Below are 19,678 nucleotides of genomic sequence, written 5' to 3'. Positions count from 1 at the left end.
AGTACAAAAAATAAATCTTGACTGAATACTGTATTGGAGGGGAAAAATCAGCTATAAAAGACATTTTTGGAATAACTGGGGAAATACAGAATGAACATCAGATAATATTACTGAATTAATGTCAAATTCTTAGATGTGATCATGGTTATAAGGACAATATCCTTTAAGAAATTCATGCTCACATATTCAGGGATGAGGTGCCAAGCTGTCTGAAACATATATTCAAATGGTTGAGAGAGAATGAAGAGAGAGAGAATGTGTGAGACAGAGCATGCACAAATGTAGGAAAATGTTAACTACTGGTGAATCTAGGTAGAGGGTATATGGGCTTAGTTGTTATAGTATTTTAATTTTTATGTATGTTTGAAAATTCTCAAGAAACACACTCATAAAGAGGGAACTGATGGTAGCCAGAGGGATGGGGGGCAAAATGGGTGAAGGGGAGCAGGAGACACAGGCTTCCAGTTATGGAATGAATAAGTCACTGGGATGAAAGTTACGACATAGGGAATATAGTCAGTGGAACTGAAACAGCATTGTGTAGTGACAGACGGCAGCTATGGCTGTGGTGAGCACAGCATAAAGTATAGACTTGTCTAATCGCTATGCTGTATGCCTGAAATTAATGTAACACTGTGTATCAACTATATATACTTCTATTAAAAAAATTAAAAACAGGGGTGCTAGTGTGGCTCAGTCGGTTGAGTGTCCGACTTCAGCTGAGGTTGTGATCTCATGGTTTGTGGGTCTGAGCCCTGCATCAGGCTCTCTGCTGTCAGCACAGAGCCCGCTTGGGATCCTCTGTCCCCCCTCTCTCTGCCCCTCCTCCACTTACGCTCTCTCTCAAAAATAAAATAAAATCACTTAGTAAAAAAAAAAAAATTTAATAAATCAGAACCCAAAAAAATTTCAAAATAGCAGATAAAGAATATCCTCTGACAACTGTTATTACCACTATGTTATAATTTACTGCTAATAATTTCAATGTATTGCCCACTTTTAAAACTAAGTTTCATTTCTCTTTTTTTTTTAATGTTTTATTTATTTCTGAGAGACAGCCTGCGCGAGCGGGGGAGGGGCAGAAAGAGAGAGGGAAGACAGCATCTGAAGTAGGCTCTAGGCTTTGAGCTGTCAGCACAGAGCCCGACGCGGGGTTTGAACACACAAATGCGAGATCATGACCTGAGTGAAGTCAGATGCTTAACCGACTGGGCCACCAAGGTGCCTGGGTGGTTTCATTTTTCTACACTGCCTCTATAAGGAGCACAACAACGATGAGGAAAGCCTCATCATGACACAGAGTGCAGAGGCCCTGGAATCACCCCATCTGAATAGCACTATCATTTATGTGCTAAGTGATTCTGCCCCTGGGTTTCTTTGGAACATTGGGACATTTGGTATCTCTTAAGTTTGTTATAGAAATGAGTTAAGAATTAGCCAAGCACACAGAGAGACACACAGAATGAATGAATGAATGTTAAAGAGAATAAATACCTCTCCCCTTAACTGTTATTTCATTTTAAGATGGTAAGTTTTTACTTTAAGTTTCCAGGGGTGAAAAATCATAAAAACATACAAAAGAATAACTTTGTAAGTAAATGTACTCATATTTACATACAGTGTTTTCTAAAAAAATTACTTCAAATACCTAACCATTAAAGACATTAAACCATTAAAAAGCAAGTTTGCTTGTTTTTTAATCACAGAGGTATATCTCAATTTCTTCAACATAACTATTATAAATTTGGTTAAAAAAACATCTGTTTTTAAGTGTGGATATTAAACTAAAATGTACGAAAAAACAGACACAGTATATAACATGTGAGCTACCTTTCCCAGCTTTATACTGTGTATTTAGTGGATACATAACAAATGTTAAAAATTATATTCCAATAACAGTTAAGTATCTGTGGCAATGAAAAAAAACCTCGATAATTGGTAAGAATCTTGATAATTAATATGCACTGACTATAATGCAATTCACTTCACTAACTGAACTCTTTCTGGATTTTTCTAAAAGTATGACTGGTATCCTTCAATTTAGGAAGCACATACATTTCACACAAGATGAAACTGAGAACAATATCATGTAAAATCAAGGATTAACTATGTGAAAATAATAAGGGTTAGGGGAGTTCAAAGAATAAATAAATGAATAGAGGGCTGTAGTAATAATTTAAAATAGCCACTACCCACTTAGGGCTTTCTATCTTCCAGGCGATGGAGAGGCTTTTAAGACTTTTTAGCAAAGGAAGTGACGTGACGAAAGAGGCTTTTTCTCAAGACTAATGGAAAGCAGCACTGTGTACGGTGACTTGGAAGAGGGGTGAGAGGCTGTCTGAATAACGCGAGCCTATGTGATGACAACTGGGGCTGGGTCAGGACGATACCCTCAATTAATAAAAATAAAGTTAAAATGTATCATCCCCAGTCTGATCTGAAAATACTAAGATTTTCAGCAAAGTCAAAAAACATTTTCAGGATTCATTCACCCCCTACTTGGTGACCTAATTGTGAAGTGGTTAGCTATTAAAATATATATTATAAGAACCTGAAAACAATATACTTTTTAAAAGGCCCCAAGGGGGCTTAGCGAGCTATTAAGAAACAGGAAGTGTTCTCCACTCCTATTCCTAGGGAAATGGCCTTCTCTTACCTACTTCTCTTACCTCTCCTCTTCCTACTCTCCCAAATCTGAGCAGTTATAATAAAGGTATGACTTCAACAACCTTTATAATGGTGTTTTTTGCTTGGTGGAAGGGTGGGGGATGGGGAAGGCCTTGTACTATTACCATACTCTAAGTAAATTCTGTAGAATAGCAACTAAGAAAACTCTCATCAAAGTAAAGTGATATTTCTCACGTAACAAAAACCTTACTTTAAAAGAACAATTCCCCAAAATACTTCAATCAAAAAATCCAATAAATATCTTCTGTTTAATATTCATTAGACTGCCTTTATATTGTTATTCTTGAAAATCCAGTATTCTAAAAAAGAACAGTTAAGTGAGTAAGCTACAACCAAGATCATGAAAATGACTTAATTTCGGGAGTTACTGTCCCTTAAAACAAAAGCTCCTCACAGAAAGCTCAGCATTCAAGTACAATACAAAGGTTCTGAAGGACAATCAATATGCAGGGCAGATCCATGCAAATTTCTTAGCAGATCTCATTAAACCTAAGTTGAAGTTCAGCAGAGAAGACTAAATTATGCTAGAGTATTTAAAAGCTATCTTCCTTCTCAATACAGACAGAATTTTAAAAATACAAAAAACTCCACAAACATGAATTCTGCAAACTTTGATTTAGTATACATAAAACTGGATGATGCTAACGATATCCACATTACCTGAATCTTAGCCTCACAAGAAAGCCACTATAACAGGAATATAATACAATGCTTAATCTAGCCATTTACTTATAAATATGCAAACTACTTCAGTGACTTCCAAGAAGCAGTATTGTTTGTTCTCTTGTAAGAAATAATATGACTTCATAAAGTCACCTTTGACTTTGAACATACTTCAAAAAATGTGTATGTTACTCATTTCTTAAATACACCAAATAGAATATAAAATTGGGCTGCTACTGGCTGGCTGCTCCCCGTCCTTCCCCTACTCATAAATGAAATAATAACTTTTCCTGTACAGGAAAAGTTTTCCTGTACAGGAAAAGTTATGCGGCTGATTTACCGTGGAGATATACTGAAGAGAAGCACAGGAATCAAATTTACATCCAAGAAATAAGATATAGAGAAAAGCTTTATTTCCAACACAGCCAAACAGGTTAACCAGACAGGTTAACGTTAAAGTTGATAAAACAAGAAATGGTGACTTATTATGTGAGGCTGAATGACCAGACAATGTATAGACTTAAGAGTAAGAGGCACAACAGATAATATCGCTAAGACCAAGTTATTTTGAGTGTTATGGCTTACATAAAGTACATACTGCAGCAAACATGCAAGGCAGTTGTTGAAGAGCACAGGCTTTGCAGCCAGAAAGAACTGGCTCTAAGTCCAGGTTCTGTCATTTATTATAGGTCCATGGGCACGGTTACCTGACTTTCTTGAACCTCAGTTTCCTCAACTGTAAAACAGGAATAATTACACACACACACACACACACACACACACACACACACACGGGTATAAACAGAGATAATATCTACACTGAAGAGTTTTTGAAATAATAAAATATAAGCACAGCACAGTTACAGTACATAGGACCACCTAAACACACATCCTAAGACATACACTGCCACCATGATCAACACTTTAAGCTTTATCCCAATTTAGCAGACTTAAAGTTTATTCAATCTTATTTTTTCTTAAGTTCACTTGTCTGGATGCTAAGTCATGAAATTCATAATCATGAAATTCAGTTTAAAGGAAATATTGATACAGGAGACCTCATAAAAATTTTTTTTGCTCAGTAAAAGGTAGTATGAAGAATATGAAAATGTTGACAAACCACAGACTGGGAGAGATTATCTGTAACCACATATCCAATAAAGGTCTTAATCTAGGTATATGAAGAACTCTAAAATATTTTATTTAAAATTTTTTAAATGTTTATTTGTTTTTTGAGAGAGAGAGAGAGACAGAGCACGAGTGGGGGGGTGGGCAGAGAGAGAGGGAGACAAAGAATCCCATGCAGGCTCTGAACTGTGAGATCATGACCTGAGCCAAAGTCGGAGGCTCAACCGACTGAGCCACATAGGTGCCCCGAGAATGCTAAAATATTTTAAAAGGACATTTAACCAAGGAGGATATACAGATGGAAAAAAACAAAAAAACAAACAACAAAAAAAACCCACACACACACGAAAAAACTTTTTTAAGTTTTTCTTACTTTTTTTTTAAATGTTTATTCATTCTGAGAGAGAGTAGGAGAAGCAGAGAGAAAGGGAAAGAGAAAGAATCCCAAGCAGGCTCGACACTGTCGGCACAGAGCCCAATGTGGGCTTGAACTCACAAACTGCGAGATCATAACCTGAGCTGAAACCAAGAGTCAGACGCTTAACTGACTTGAGCCACCCAAGCACGCCACAAATGGAAATGTCTGACACGTCATTAGCCATTAAGGAAATGCAAATTGCAATCCGCAACGCAGTATTACCACACACCTACCAGAATGTCTAAAATAAAAGGTTGGCAAGCATGTGAAGAAACTAGACCACTCATACACTGTTGGTGAAAATGTAAAATGGCAAAGGCCCTTCTGAACAACAGTGTGGTAGTTTCTTACAAAACTAAACATGTATCTACCATATGACCCAGCAGCTCTACACCTGAATATCCCCAGAGAAATGCAAACTTACATTCTCCAAAAGCTTATACATAAATCTTCACAGCAGCTTTACTTGTAATAGCCAAACTAGAAACAATCACAGTGTCATTCAACAGGTGAATGGTTAAACTATCTGTGGTATATCTATACTATAGAATTCTACTCAGCAATCATCATCATCATCATCATCATCATCATCATCATCCCTATTAATATATGCAACAACTCGTATGGAACTCAAGGGAGTTATGTTACACAGAAAAAGCCAATCTCAATCATATATATTGTATGATTCCATTTATATAACATTAGTAAAATGATAAAATTGTAGAAATGGAGAACAAATCAGTGGTTGTCAGAGGTTAGGGAGAGGAAGAAGCGAGGTAGGTGGCTGTGGCTATAAAAGGGTAGGTAACCCAAGAAATGCTTATGTTGGAACACAACTAAGAAATGTGAATAAGGCCTGGGGGTTGTATTGATGTCCATTTCCTGGATATGATATCATACCATGGTTATACAAGATGTCAAGAATGGAGGAAACTGAGTGAGGGGTATAAAGATCTTTCAGTATTATTTCTTAAACCTGCACATGAAAATTATACATGTGAAATTGATGTAAAGCATTTAGAACAATGCCTAGCACATGGTAAATGTTCAGTAAGTGCTATTAATGTTCTCATTAAATGTGACTTGACACTCCATAGAAATTTGTTGAATACGAATATGTATTTTGTATTGAGTCATAATACAAAACATGCAGGATTATAAGAAGATACACTAATCTTATAGTTACCCTGTCACTACATAGCATTAGTGATGATTTTATTGTTTTGGTCATATATATTGTATCAACATATAATATGAATTAGAAGCGTTGGTTTTGTCAAAAATGGCAATTTACAGCTAGAAGGGCAAGTCAAACCATGGAGCCAACCAATGACCATAAAGAGGAGGGAAAATCCCATCAGATAGTAAAAGGAGATTCTATTCACTCAAACAAAGTGAGATTAAAAATCATGGAAGAGAAAAACAAAAATTCAGCAAGGATACAACCTCAACAATGCCCAGCAGATGCATGATTCACTAGGTTGTGAACCTTACAAATGGCCTTAATTAAAAGGCAGAAAGGAAGAGAGGAGTGTAGATTGGGGGTCTCCTACTGAAACAGCCAGCAGAAGAACTTGATGAGGATAAGGGCCCTGGTTGTTAAAAAAGCTTGGACAGAATCATCCAAGTAGTAGTATCCACGTTCAGGGTCTCCAACCACTGACTTGAATCACTGTCAACTGATCATTTGCTATAGTGAGTCTTAGATGGGCATTCTATTCCCCTTGGCTGGTTGGGTTACAGAAACAAATATTTTCTTGATACTATATATATGTTGCATATTCCTAGGTGTAGCAACAATTTCTGATATCATCAGCAACTTTGTGTGTATACTTTGCTTATAAATCATCTGAAATAGGATGACTCACTACATGTATAAGTACAATTTATTTGATTTACAAGAGTTCTGTAAGTATAGCAAAGGATTTCTTTTGTTAGATTTGTAGGTTTTTTTTTTAAATCAGCTATACTGAACTGTAACTGAAATTAGCAATTTGTTGATTAATAAAGAATGCAATTTGATTTGTTTCATTAACTGTATAAGTAGCACTGTCTTTTAGAAGAACTGAATCTAGAAAAGGGATGAATTAGACAAATACCAAGAAGTAAAAAAGATTGCTCTCATTTATATACAAAAATTACTTATGTAATATACTTTCATTTGTATATATGTACTAACCAGCATAAATTATACTGAGAAGCATTACAAAAACTAGATTTTACTATTTACAACTCTAATATAACACAAATTAACTGTAAATATGCCATCCATGCACAAAGTGCCTCCAATATCAAAAACCTCACCAACAAAATCAGTGAACTTTCATTTGACAATTTTAAAATATGAACTAAATTTAATATTTTGAAGAGCTTTACATAACAAGTAGCAAAAGTTTCATTGTACCAAAATGGTGACAATGATGAAGACCAATATAACTTTTTTTTTACAGATCCTTAGGTAAAAAAGCAAAACAAAACAAAACAAATCCACAATATAATTAATTTTATAGAATCATGTAGTCACTGATACTCCATTAACAGCAGTGACAGGCATTACAAAGATATAAAGATGAATACATTGCAACGAAGAATACTGTACTTAATTCCTGCCAAGTTTATTTTTCTTTTAGTTTTCTTAATGTTTATTTACTTTTGAGAGAGAGAGAGACAGACAGACAGACAGAACATGAGTGGGGGAGGGACAGAGAGAGAGGGAGACACAGAACTGAAGGAGGCTCCGGGCTCAAACTCACAAACCGTGGGATCATGACCTGAGCTGAAGTTGGACACCCAACCAACTAGGCACTCCGTGCCTATGTTCAAAAAAAAAAAAAAGAAGAATGCTTATAACAAAAGCATGTGTATGGTGACAACAAAAACTACTTAACAGATGTGCAGCTTGAACAGAATTATTCCAATAGCAGTACCCACATATAGCACCTCTGACTAACAACCAGAGGGTCGGGGGTAATTTACCTCAGAAATCTTCACTCATTAAACATTTACTGAGCATTTACTACAGCATCGCTGCTGGTAGAAACAAAATGTTTAAAGTACACATAAATAATAGTAACATGGTGTTAGGTAAGCGATAACAGAAATATGTACAAAGTGTTGTGGAGAGAAAATTTAAACGCATGAACACAAAATTTAACTCTGCACTTTTTGGGCACCTAGAGCAAAAACAAAAATAAAACCAAAAGAGCTGTAAGTGGTTACATGATTTCATCTCCTAAGATTGGAAGATACACCAGTAGGTACAAAGTAAAATATGCTAAATGTGGTAGAATGTAATATATGAAAACAGGAGAGTTTCAAAAGAGGATGAAAACAACAGAGGGAATAGAGAAGATCTTGAAGCTTCCAACTTGAAATACGTAGCTTTTTAAATAGAGAAAGAGATAAAGCCATTTCAGGCAGAGTCCAGGACCAATCTTTTCTTTCCTATGTCCCCTGCTCACTAACGGGTGCAGAGTGCAGCTGCAGCATGATGATACCTGTGAGAAATGAGTGAATGGGGGGAGACAAAAGTGGGGTAAGAGCTTAGCATACAGAGCCTGGAAATGTCAAATGTAGTGAAATTAACAAAGGCTTGGTGGAATCCCAGCTCACAACATGACTGTGTGCCTAGAGCAAATTACATCAATCTTCAGGAGCCTGTTTCTGAATTTGAAAAATGGTAACAAATATATAGCTTTGAATTACTGCTGTGATAATGAAATAAGATGAGATACATAAAACATCTACTGCAGCAGGTGCTTAACAAGGGTTGGTTTTCATTCCTCTCTTTTAAACCACTGTTAACTGTGGAACCAAAAAAAAAAAAAAAAGATAACATTAGTCTTCACAGAATCAATAAGAGAGAGAATGAAAAATAATTGGTATTCAAGCATCAGTTCCCTTTGAAGTCTTATTAGAATAAATATGTGGCAGAAAGAAAAAGCAAACAGGGGTTTGCACAGGATATGCTGCCAGATATTACCAACAATGACACATGATATGTGCTTCAAACTGTGACATGCATATTTGGCCCAAGATATATTCATGCATGTCAAATTTTGTATCACAAGCTTTACAAAAGAAGCCTCATATTAAAATTAGCTTAAGAATATACACATTTATAATACCTCATTAAGTGAAAGAACGGACTATTTTCAAATGAATGCTTTCGGACCTTTACAGTAAACAGTCCTTTTGGTGGTGGGAACCCGGAGGGGAGCTACTGGGGGTTGGGGAGGAAGGGAGTCTGTGCCACTCAATCAGACTACTTTTATCCTTTATGTAGGGAAATAGAAGACTTGAAAATAAGCACTTTCTGTAGTTATGCTACCAGAGTCTGAAGTCCACTTTTAATATTCCCAACAACACTAAAAAATAATAATTAGCATTTGAAAAGCTGTCATTATTATAGTCAGGGACACTTCATCCTCAAAGCAGTAGTATCTTAATTGAGACTATGATTAAATGAAAGCACTCATCAGAAGTACATCCACACATCTGGTTTGAAGTCTGTGTTTTGTGTTATTTAAATTGTTATATTTATTATAATTCTGTCTAGACAATGCCAAATATACTTTGTCACATAAATGGTTAAGGAGAAATTTCTTCAAATACAAGCAACAGTTTGTGTCTTCCTCGTATGCGTTCACTGAATAAAATGTGTTAAAGGGAAGCACTACCTCCCTTACTCAAGACTCAGATCAATTTAATGCTACTTATGAGCCGATCTATAAAACAAGTTATGGTTTTTAATTTTTTTATATGAAATTATCAGTAGAGTGACCAAATGAGAAGCTGCCTACAAAAGTGCTAGGATTGATGTTTTTAGTAATAATTATCTTACTTCTTCTAAGATTTCTTCCAAAAGATTTCAAAATCATACCAAGGGAATCATGGTTTAAATTTCATTATCTACAAGAGCTTTAAAATATCTTTGTGAATTTTACCCAAAGCCACACTAAAAAGGTGCGTACAAGAGTGACACAATTAATAGACTTTTCTACTGAAGAAAAAAAGAGCACTTTTGTATGCAGACTATTTCTTCTTTATGAGATACTTCAGTAAAATAATTAAGTGCAGCTTTTAATTTGTATAAATAAAGAAATCAAAGTAGCAAGAAAAAAATCTGAGTCAAAGAGGTTGTACTGACCACAGAACTGAAATTCTGTTCTCTTGATGCTCAGTCAAGTGTCTCATCCACTAGAAAAGTGCTTCTCACTCTGGGCCGGGAGCTAGTGAAGCTCTACAAAGACCCTCAGCCCTGTGAGCATGGTCTGTGGGTTTACAGTGACTGCTAAATAAAGTGGATAATGTAGGAATGTGGGTAATGTTAGGTTTCTGACACAATTTAAAAAATTCATCTCACTGAAGTATCATCAAAAGTAGATTTCGTAGGGGTGCCTGGCTGGCTTAGTCTGTACAGCATGTGACTCCTGATCAGGAGGTGGGGAGGGGGCTGTGAGTTTGAGCTCCATGCTGGTTTTCTGTAAAAAAAAAAAAAAAAATAGGGGCCCCTGGGTGGCTCAGTCGCTTAAGCGTCCGACTTCAGCTCAGGTCATGATCTCGCGGTCTGTGAGTTTGAGCCCCACGTCAGGCTCTGTGCTGATAGCTCAGAGCCTGCAGTCTACTTCAGATTCTGTGTCTCCCTCTCTCTCTGACCCTCCCCCGTTCATGCTCTGTCTCTCCTGTCTCAAAAATAAATAAACGTTAAAAAAAAATTAAAAAAAAAAAAAAAGAAAGAAAGAAAAAGCAGATTCCATAATTCTGGTGATTTTTCTTTTTGGAAGCAGCAAATGAAAACAAGTGACAAATATTTCACTGATCTCACTGCTGAAGTAATCTGGTGATTAAGAAATTTAAAAAACCCAGCACTTGACTACTCTGAAGAATAAATGAAAAAAAAAAAAAAAGCAATGTAGTAAAACTATAAAACTCGTAGAAGAAAAGACAGGAAGAAATCTTTATGGCCTTGAATTAGGTAATGGCCTCTCAGATGTACAACCCGATAGCACAAACAACCAAAGAAAAAATAAGCTGGACTTCATCAAAATTCAAAACCGCTGTATTTCAAAGATACCATCAAGTAAATGAAAAGAAAACCCACAGTGCGGTAGAAAATATTTGCAAATCATGTACTTGATAAAGGATTCATAACCAGAATATATAAAGGAACTCTTACAATCAACAACAAAAAGACAACCAAATTTAAAAATGAACAAAGAAATTGAAGATGTTTCTCCTAAAATGCTATACAAATGGCCACTAAGCACATGAAAAGATGTTTAACATCATTAGTAATTAGGGAAGTGTGAATCAAAACCAAAAATATATACCCCCTTTATACCCATTAAGGCAGCTATAATTAAAATGATAGAAAATAACAAATATTGGCAAGGATGTGGCCAAATGGGAACCGTCAAACGTTGCTGATGAGAATGTAAAATGGTACAGATGCGTTGGAAAGCAGTCCAGCAGTTCCTCAAAAGATTAAACACAGAATTACCACATAACTCAGCAATTCTATTCCTAAGTATCTACCCAAGAAAAATGAAAATATATGTCCACACTAAAACTTGTATGTTAATGTGCATAGCAGCAGTTATTCATAATAGCTAAAAGGTAGAAACAATCTAAATGTCCATCGATTGGCGAATAAACAAAATATAGTATTTCCATGGAATGGAACATTAGTTGGCCGTAAACAAATGAACTGAAGTATTCTACAACATTGATGAAACATGGAAACATAATGCAAGTAAAAGAAGCCTGACACAAAAAGCCATATTATAAGATTCTATTCTGAAAATGTTCAGAACAGACAGAAAGTAGATTAGTGGCTACCATGGGCTGGAGAAAAGGGAAAATGAGGAGTGATGCTTTTTGGAGTGAAAATGATCTGGAATTATATAGAAGTGACCGTTGCACCAACTCTCTGAATAGTCTAAAAATAATTTTTTTTTATTTTTTAGAATATTCTAATAAAAATTTTTTAACTTTTTAAATTTATTTTTGAGAGACAGAGAAACAGAGCATGAGCAGGGGAGGGGCAGAGAGAGAGGGAGACACAGAATCTGAAGCAGGCTCCAGGCTCTGAGCTGTCAGCACAGAGCCCGATGTGGGGCTTGAACTCATGAACCTGAGATCATGACTTGAGCTGAAGTTGGATGCTTAACCGACTGAGCCACCCAGGCACCCTCAAAAGGATTTTTTATACTAACAGCCATTCAATTTCTCTTGATGGCCATTAGAAGAACAAAGTTACATAAGCTATAAAGATCTTTGTACCAGCAAACTTGGATGACCCAATTGATACTGCCATTTTTATTTAAAAAAAAAAATTTTTTTAACGTTTATTTATTTTTGAGACAGAGAGAGACAGAGCATGAACAGGGCAGGGGCAAAGAGAGAGGGAGACACAGAATCCAAAGTAGGCTCCAGGCTCTGAGCTGTCAGCACAGAGCCTGATGCAGGGCTCGAACCCACAAATGTGAGAGCATGACCTAAGCTGAAATTGACTCAACCAACTGAGCCACCCAGACACCCCTAAACTTTTTTTAAAGGAGGTCAAAAGCCCCCAAAGAATAAGGATTAGATTCCTGCTCTAATTTAAAAAAAAAAAAAAAAATCACTGGGGCTCCTGGGTGGCTCAGTCAGTTAAGCATCCAACTCTTGATTTTGGCTTAGGTCATGATCTCACAGGTTCGTGGGTTCAAGTACCACACTGGGCTCCGCACTGTTAGGATTCTCTCTCTCCCTCTCTCTCTCTGCCCCTCCCCTGCTCATTCTCCACACCCCCCCTCAATAAATAAACTTTAAAAAATTACAGGTTTTTCTTTAGAAAGTTGTATAGCATAATGGCAATTTTAAAGCTGTCTGTAGAAAATTCAATAACTTTACCTTAAATGTTCACCAAAACTCATTTCAAATTCATGCTCTGATACTTAAAGCCAAACGGTTCTGAAATTTAAAAATGCTGTTAAAAGGGGTAGGCTTACTAAAATAGACAAAGAATTTAATAATAAGGGGTTATATAAAATAGAAGTTGTCAGCAAATACAGTGTCTAGATATAAAAAATGTCATTATTGATAAGCGGCTACCGAGACTGTGGACTCATTATGTCTACTGTTTCTGAGCTTTCTCACAAACCTCTCTACCAGTCAGGGTAGCAAAGGAGCTGCTCACCTTCCTACCCCCTTACTAGCTTGGAACCTCTGGTTCCCACCCACATTACTGTGACCTGACTGGGGAGGAGGGACTCCGTAGCAAGGAGGGATTCTTCCTGTTGCAGATTCTTGGCTTTGAATCCAGAATGGTAAAGGAATACCACCATAAACACAAGTTAGGGTCTAGAGTACTGGTGTCTTAGTTCAGTCTCATGATTTACATGGCCTTTCCTAAGAATTTTATTATTTATAATACAAGCCCCTATCTTCCCCAAAATACGAAATTTGGGGAATACAATACCTGAATAGAGAATGGTCTATAGAATCCAAAGAAGGCTGTATGTATCCCAACAGTATTTTATTTCAAGCTAGCAATAATCCAATACCACCAATTCAGCAAGTCAAATTATAGGGTTTTTTTTCCACAATGGAAGTTTTAAAACAGAATAAACATTTTGTTACTGAGTACACTGAAATGGTGATTTTTAAATAGGGGACTAAGAGGATCATATACATCAAAGATTAATTCCTGCGTAATTTAGGTGAGTTTATCTAACAGAAATGGAGGTAAGGAGAGGCAAGAAGCAGTCAGCTTCAAAGAATTCACTAGCAAAAGCATCAGGATGCACTGTGGCTAACAGCAACAATCACTGTACTTACTCTGAAGCCCTCTTAGGAACCAGGCCTTAAAAAATGATAAACTTGGTTGGCCTCATGAATAGGTATCAGCCAAACTACAAAATGAGTCAGAGTGTGGATCCCAATTTAAAATACAGTGCTTAATTTAAGTAATTTTTTTACTCTTCCAAAAGCAGCATCATTGGTCCCCAGAATTAATTCTAATTAAAGGAAACCTTCCTTATTGCACAGTATAGGATTTCAATAATATTTAATGTGGGCATTGTTAAAATACTCCAAAGTAATGAAACTATTCACTTATATATAATACGGCTTAGGAAGTCACAGAAGTCTAAATTTATTTAAACTTTATAATGATAACGTGTTAGGGGGAGGGGGAAAGGCAAATTTGTTAGTTCTACTTCATTAAGGATTCCTCAAGCAACGTAAAAACTAAGTTCAAGTTACACTTTGATGTGAGTATCCTTTTGAAAGCTACTCTACCCTGTTTTATATGAAGCATCTGTAGCTAAAATGAACACCTAGTGAAGAGTATGGATGCTGCATTACATAAGCAGACGTCAGAAATGTCCCAAGCTGATTCTAAGTTGCTTTAAACATGTACACAGAGTCAGAAATTAGCTATGGCTTACTTCTAAGAAGTAACAGATAATTACCCTCATCATGATGAAAAGGATTTTCAATGTAAGCTAATAGAGGTATTTTTCCTATAGCAAAGCTCTGCTTTTAAAAATAAACTTCAAAACTTTAATTAAAATAGGAAATGCTTTACTACATAGTAAAAACACTTCTCAGTTTAGTGAGGCAGAGAAAGGAAGGACTCTGAAAGGAGGAAAAGTAAGGACAGGACATAGAGATGAAGTAAAAGAAAAAGGAGGAAAAGAAAAGAGACAGGAAGAGTAAAAGGATAGAAAGACCTATATGTGTTATATTATATTATATTATATTATATTATATTATATTATATTATATTATATTATATGAAATATATTATTTCTCATTTGAAACTAGCAGGAGAAACTCTTTCCTTTTATATACATGAAATAACTCATGTTCCTCTTATCTATGCTTTGAAAAATCTAGACAAATAAAATGTTAAGAATCTTACTACACTGGATTTCTGAGTCCAGTTTTGAAAGCATGCTATTTCTTAAAATACGTTAATTGTCTACAGTGCAAATGTAATTTCCATTTACAACGATGTTTTAAAGACAAGTTTAATATGGTGTAAAACATGGTTAAATTAAACTCAATAGTAAGTAACACACATTAGTTTGACTCTTCAACGTTTTGTGCATATTAACTTAGCCACGTATCTCATACACAAATCACTCATTAGTGAATTCAATAATCAAGTGAAATCCTCAGAGTACTAATTCATTATCATTTCACAGTTAGTACAATTTTTATAAATTTACATTAGGTATAAAATTGTGTCACAATGTATGTATGTGGACAGATGACTTTAAATGAAAAGATCACATCCAAGGTAGATCTATGGTCTATTCAAATATGGAAACCCCAATTCTGTTGAACTCATGATCAGATACATTGTTCCACTGATAGAGACCCCCGCCTCCCACCTACCCGCCTCACGCAATACACAAACAGTGGCACATTGAACCAGCATTGACTTCCCTTTAAATTTTTAGCCTTTTTAGAAGCAGACCTTTGAATGATACGTCCTGTTTAAGACACGATATATTGTGTAAAATGCCCTTAAAGCATCAAATTGAGATAATACATACAACTGAATGTTTACACTAGATCATATTTCTTAACTGAGAATTAACATTCTAATTTATCACAATGAATTCTGTTAAAGGAGTAACTTGCCTAAAGATCTGAGGAGTTTCAAATACGTATACATCAATATCTCCATCTATCTAATATACACATCAGTATATCTACACAGGTTTTTCTAAATTTATATTATCTCCCTAGAACTTATTACTGTAAACAATCTGCATGGATCACAAAGACTATATAATCTCCCACAAAGCCTTGAAAATTAAAAACAAAACAAGACAAAAATAAGTATGACCCAACAACTAAGATATACACCTCATTAGACTATGATACAAGGAAATGAAATGTCAAACAAAATTTGCCAGGCCCAGGGCAGACAAAAAGAACAGGATATTAGTCTTGCACTTTGTCTCCCTGGTTTTTTCTTCTAGTATTCCTAAATAATCATCCTATTTGTTACCTACTTGAAATTATTAGTCGTTATTTTTAAAGTATGAGTAAACCAAAAGCAACTATCATATTTACCCAAAAGAAGGAACCACTACTAAGAATCAAAGCCTAGTAATTCTGTTCTTAACAGACAGGTGTTGTGTGTTCTGGCATGTTATATGAAAATCATTTATGAGAAGAACAGAAAAAAAAATCAGAAGGTAGTTTTCACTATTGGAATAGATACATGATTAAGCAAATTTTCTTACACTGTGAAATTATCAACAGATTAAATGGCCACCATACAGGGCATCATTTCTGGATGTTGGCACTCTCTGAGATGGAAAGAAAAGGGACAGAATGAAAAATGTGGTAGTCACACAAAGAAACTAATTTGGGTCTCAGAGATCTTTTCAAATAATAGGTTAAAGGAACATTATTCGGGACTAAGCTTAGGCTTGCAACTGCCAACACCCTTAGGCCAGCAGTAAACTGGGGAAAGATGGGAAGACAAGCGAGTTCCTAAAGCAGCAGGAAGACTCTGGCTGACCATCATAAAGTATAGGTTGTTTCTGGTATCTATTACCAGGATTGACAATTCCTCCAAGAAACTCAAACATTAACTATCATCTGAGGTGCCTTAATAAATGCATACTAATAATCAAGGAGTAAAGCTGACATAAAAATATTTTCTTAAAAGAGTTATATACAAAGACCATATTTTATGATATAAACACTACTGAACTTAGGTATGAAACAGCTCTATTTTCATCTTAGCCAATAGTTATAACTTTTTAAGCCATCTCACATTTAACCTAAGCTTTTGCCAAATTTCAAACTCACCACACAAACTTATTTTTACTGTATCTATTCACATTCTCAAAGAGGGATTAAAGAGAGATGAAATGATCAAAAGCAGAGAATGGGTTATATACCAATTAGATGATAATAAGGTTGATTTTTACATATGTTAGAATATTACAATAAAAACACTAGGTGTCTTACGACAATCAAGAATTTCTTTGTGGAGGAAGCTAAAAAATCATTTTTGGGGAAATAATTAAGACCACCTTACACAATCCATTTCTCTTTTAAAATGAGGTATTGAATATGTTGGCTTTTAAAATTATCCCATACTACTACATGCTTAAGCATGGGGAGTGAAGTTCATTCTATTCCTAAATTTGAGAGTTCAGGTTTTCATGTAATCACTAAAAATTGCCTAATTGATAATTAGAAAAAGAACATTCTATAAATAAAAGAGAAAGAAGACCACACAATTTTAGCTGTTTCAATCTCTTCACACTAAAGGATGTCATGTTTTTACTTTCTGTCCATGCATTTTCTCTAGTAGAAGAAAAAAAGGACTGTAGGCAGGAAACAACCAAAAGGGTGGGGTAATAAGCAGCCTGATATGTGTAAAAACTGGAAAACAGTCTCAAATGGAAAGTTACACTAGAACAGAGTAAGGAAATAAAAGAAATAAACTTAACATATATCAAAAGGAACAGTGATTAAAGGTACAGGCTCTGGAGCCGGGCTACCAGCTCTTCCATTTACTAAGGTGATTGACGTTAGGCAAGTTTCAATGACCCATCTTTATCTCAGTTACCTCATCTACACAACGAGGACAGTGCATATATCCTAGAGGACTGTAGAGAGAATTAAATGAATTTAAAAACGTAAAATATTTAAAATAGTATCTGGTATACAGTACTTAATAAATGTCAGCTATTAATTGTTACATTGTCTGCAGTGTAATTACCAGCATTTTTAATCTTGAAAATATTAAATGAAACAATGACCTAGCTTAGTGCAACAAAATAATATTGAGAAAATGTTGACTTTAATTATTAATTTAAAAATAACTTTAGGAGTTTGGGATAACAACAACTTCGCATATTTTAGTTTCTCTATGAAAAAATAAGACATATTTGCCATCAGATTATCTGTTAGAAATTAATAAAGCAAAATTTTAAAAAGCTCTAATAAATATCATTTGCTCTCTCATGCAATGCTTTAAAAATAAAACAGCAAATCATCTGCATCAGTTACTATTCCTATAAATGACAATTGTTTTAAAATACACCTACCACATAAGCTTATAATTTATAGTTGCTTTCATTTTTCAAAAATCCACAGACGAAGCAATTTAAGTCTAAAACGATCTCAGAGTAGTAGCTAGCTGATTTAGCAAAGGCAATCAAAACTTGCTGTGTTGGGCTGCCCCCTACAGGCCTCAATTCATCAATTTCTTTTAAAAGGTGTGTAAGTAAAGAATATCATCTGAGTTTTAACATTAAGAATATTAATACCAGGGGCGCCTGGGTGGTTCAGTCGGTTAAGTGTCCGACTTGGGCTCAGGTCGTGATCTCATGGTTCGTGGGTTCGAGCCCCATGTTGGGCTCTGTGCTGACAGCTCAGAGCCTGGATCCTGTTTCAGATTCTGTGTGTGTGTGTGTGTGTGTGTGTGTGTGTGCGCCCTTCCCCAACCCCCCCAATAAACAAACATAAAAGAAAGAATATTAATACTAAGCAAAGTATTATGTCCTCATTCATTCATTCTACCAGGAAATAGTCTCTGAGAAACATCTATAAAGATACAGTGAAAAACCAAACAATTCCTTGTCCTTCAAGAATTCATAGGTTACTGCTTGCAGTTAAACTACACAGACTTCAACAGAACCACAGTGAAATACTACAAAATGGCTTAAGAAGTATCTATGCTAGGGGCGCCTGGGTGGCTCAGTTGGTTAAGCATCCGACTTCGGCTCAGGTCATGATTCGCGGTTTGTGACTTCGAGCCCCGCGTCGGGCTCTGTGCTAACAGTTCAGAGCCTGGAACTTGCTTCGAATTCTGTGTCTCCTCCTCTCTCTGCCCCTCCCATGCTCATGGTCTGTCTCTGTCTCTCAATAATAAATAAATGTTTAAAAAAAAAAAAAGAAATATCTATGCTATATCACAATGCTGTGTATAGAAACAGAACTAGGTTGGAAATCTAATACTCAAGTTCTACTCCTGTCTCTGCCATCAAATATCCAGTTGAACTTTGGGGAAGAGTTTTGTGCAAGTTGTTTCTAAAATTAGAGGTTTTAATTAGATGACTCCTAAGGCTCCCTTCAGCTCTAATATTCTATAATTGTATCTGTCATAATAAGAGGTAGAAGGAAAACATTTTTAGAAGGAAATGTTTTAAAATAAAACTCAGAGAAAGAAGAAATAATTTTTATATGGTACGAAGGGTTGAAGCCTATATGGAGAAATAAAGAAAGATTTCTTGGGGGAGATGACATTTGAATTGAGTTTAGAAGCATTCTGGGAGTAAGGGCTATTCCCAGGACGAGTGAACAGTGTAAGAAAATAAAACATCAAGCATGTTTTGAGGAACATGTGATACTATTTGATTAGAGTCTAGCTGTGTTTTACGAAAATCAAAGTAACAGGAACTAGAAGTTAGTGAAAATGGTCAGAAGGGGATAAATGCAAATGGTTCTAGTACATTACAATGTACAGTTCTAAGAAATGGATCAAAAGTGATTCCAAGGTATTGGTCTAGGAACTTGAATGAAAGTGGTAAAGAAATAGGGAACTGAAACAAAAAAGAGGGTATATGAGTGTTTGGTAGTGATGAGAAATAGATTTTGGGAGCCAGATAAAACCTCACTGAGAAGACTATGCTAAGACCAGAAATACGTTAATAAATGGAATGAGCTATTTGTCCAATATGTCCTACCAATCATAAAAATAAGAGAACATAGGAGGCATAGCAAACCATCATTGTTGCTGATAAAATAACTCAC

At 35.5% G+C, this 19,678-nt stretch overlaps 1 protein-coding gene across 4 annotated transcripts in view; it reads right to left on the bottom strand.

Moving 5' to 3' along the window:
- Window positions 1–19,678, bottom strand: part of ATG5 (autophagy related 5) — a 128,781-nt gene that overhangs the window by 21,459 nt on the left and 87,644 nt on the right. The window lies entirely within an intron of this gene.

Source organism: Acinonyx jubatus, chromosome B2 (assembly GCF_027475565.1).
Source record: "Acinonyx jubatus isolate Ajub_Pintada_27869175 chromosome B2, VMU_Ajub_asm_v1.0, whole genome shotgun sequence".
Classification (NCBI taxonomy): Eukaryota; Metazoa; Chordata; class Mammalia; order Carnivora; family Felidae; genus Acinonyx; species Acinonyx jubatus.
The sequence above is the reverse complement of the archived record's forward strand: the minus strand, read 5'-3'. Positions and strand labels throughout refer to the sequence as shown.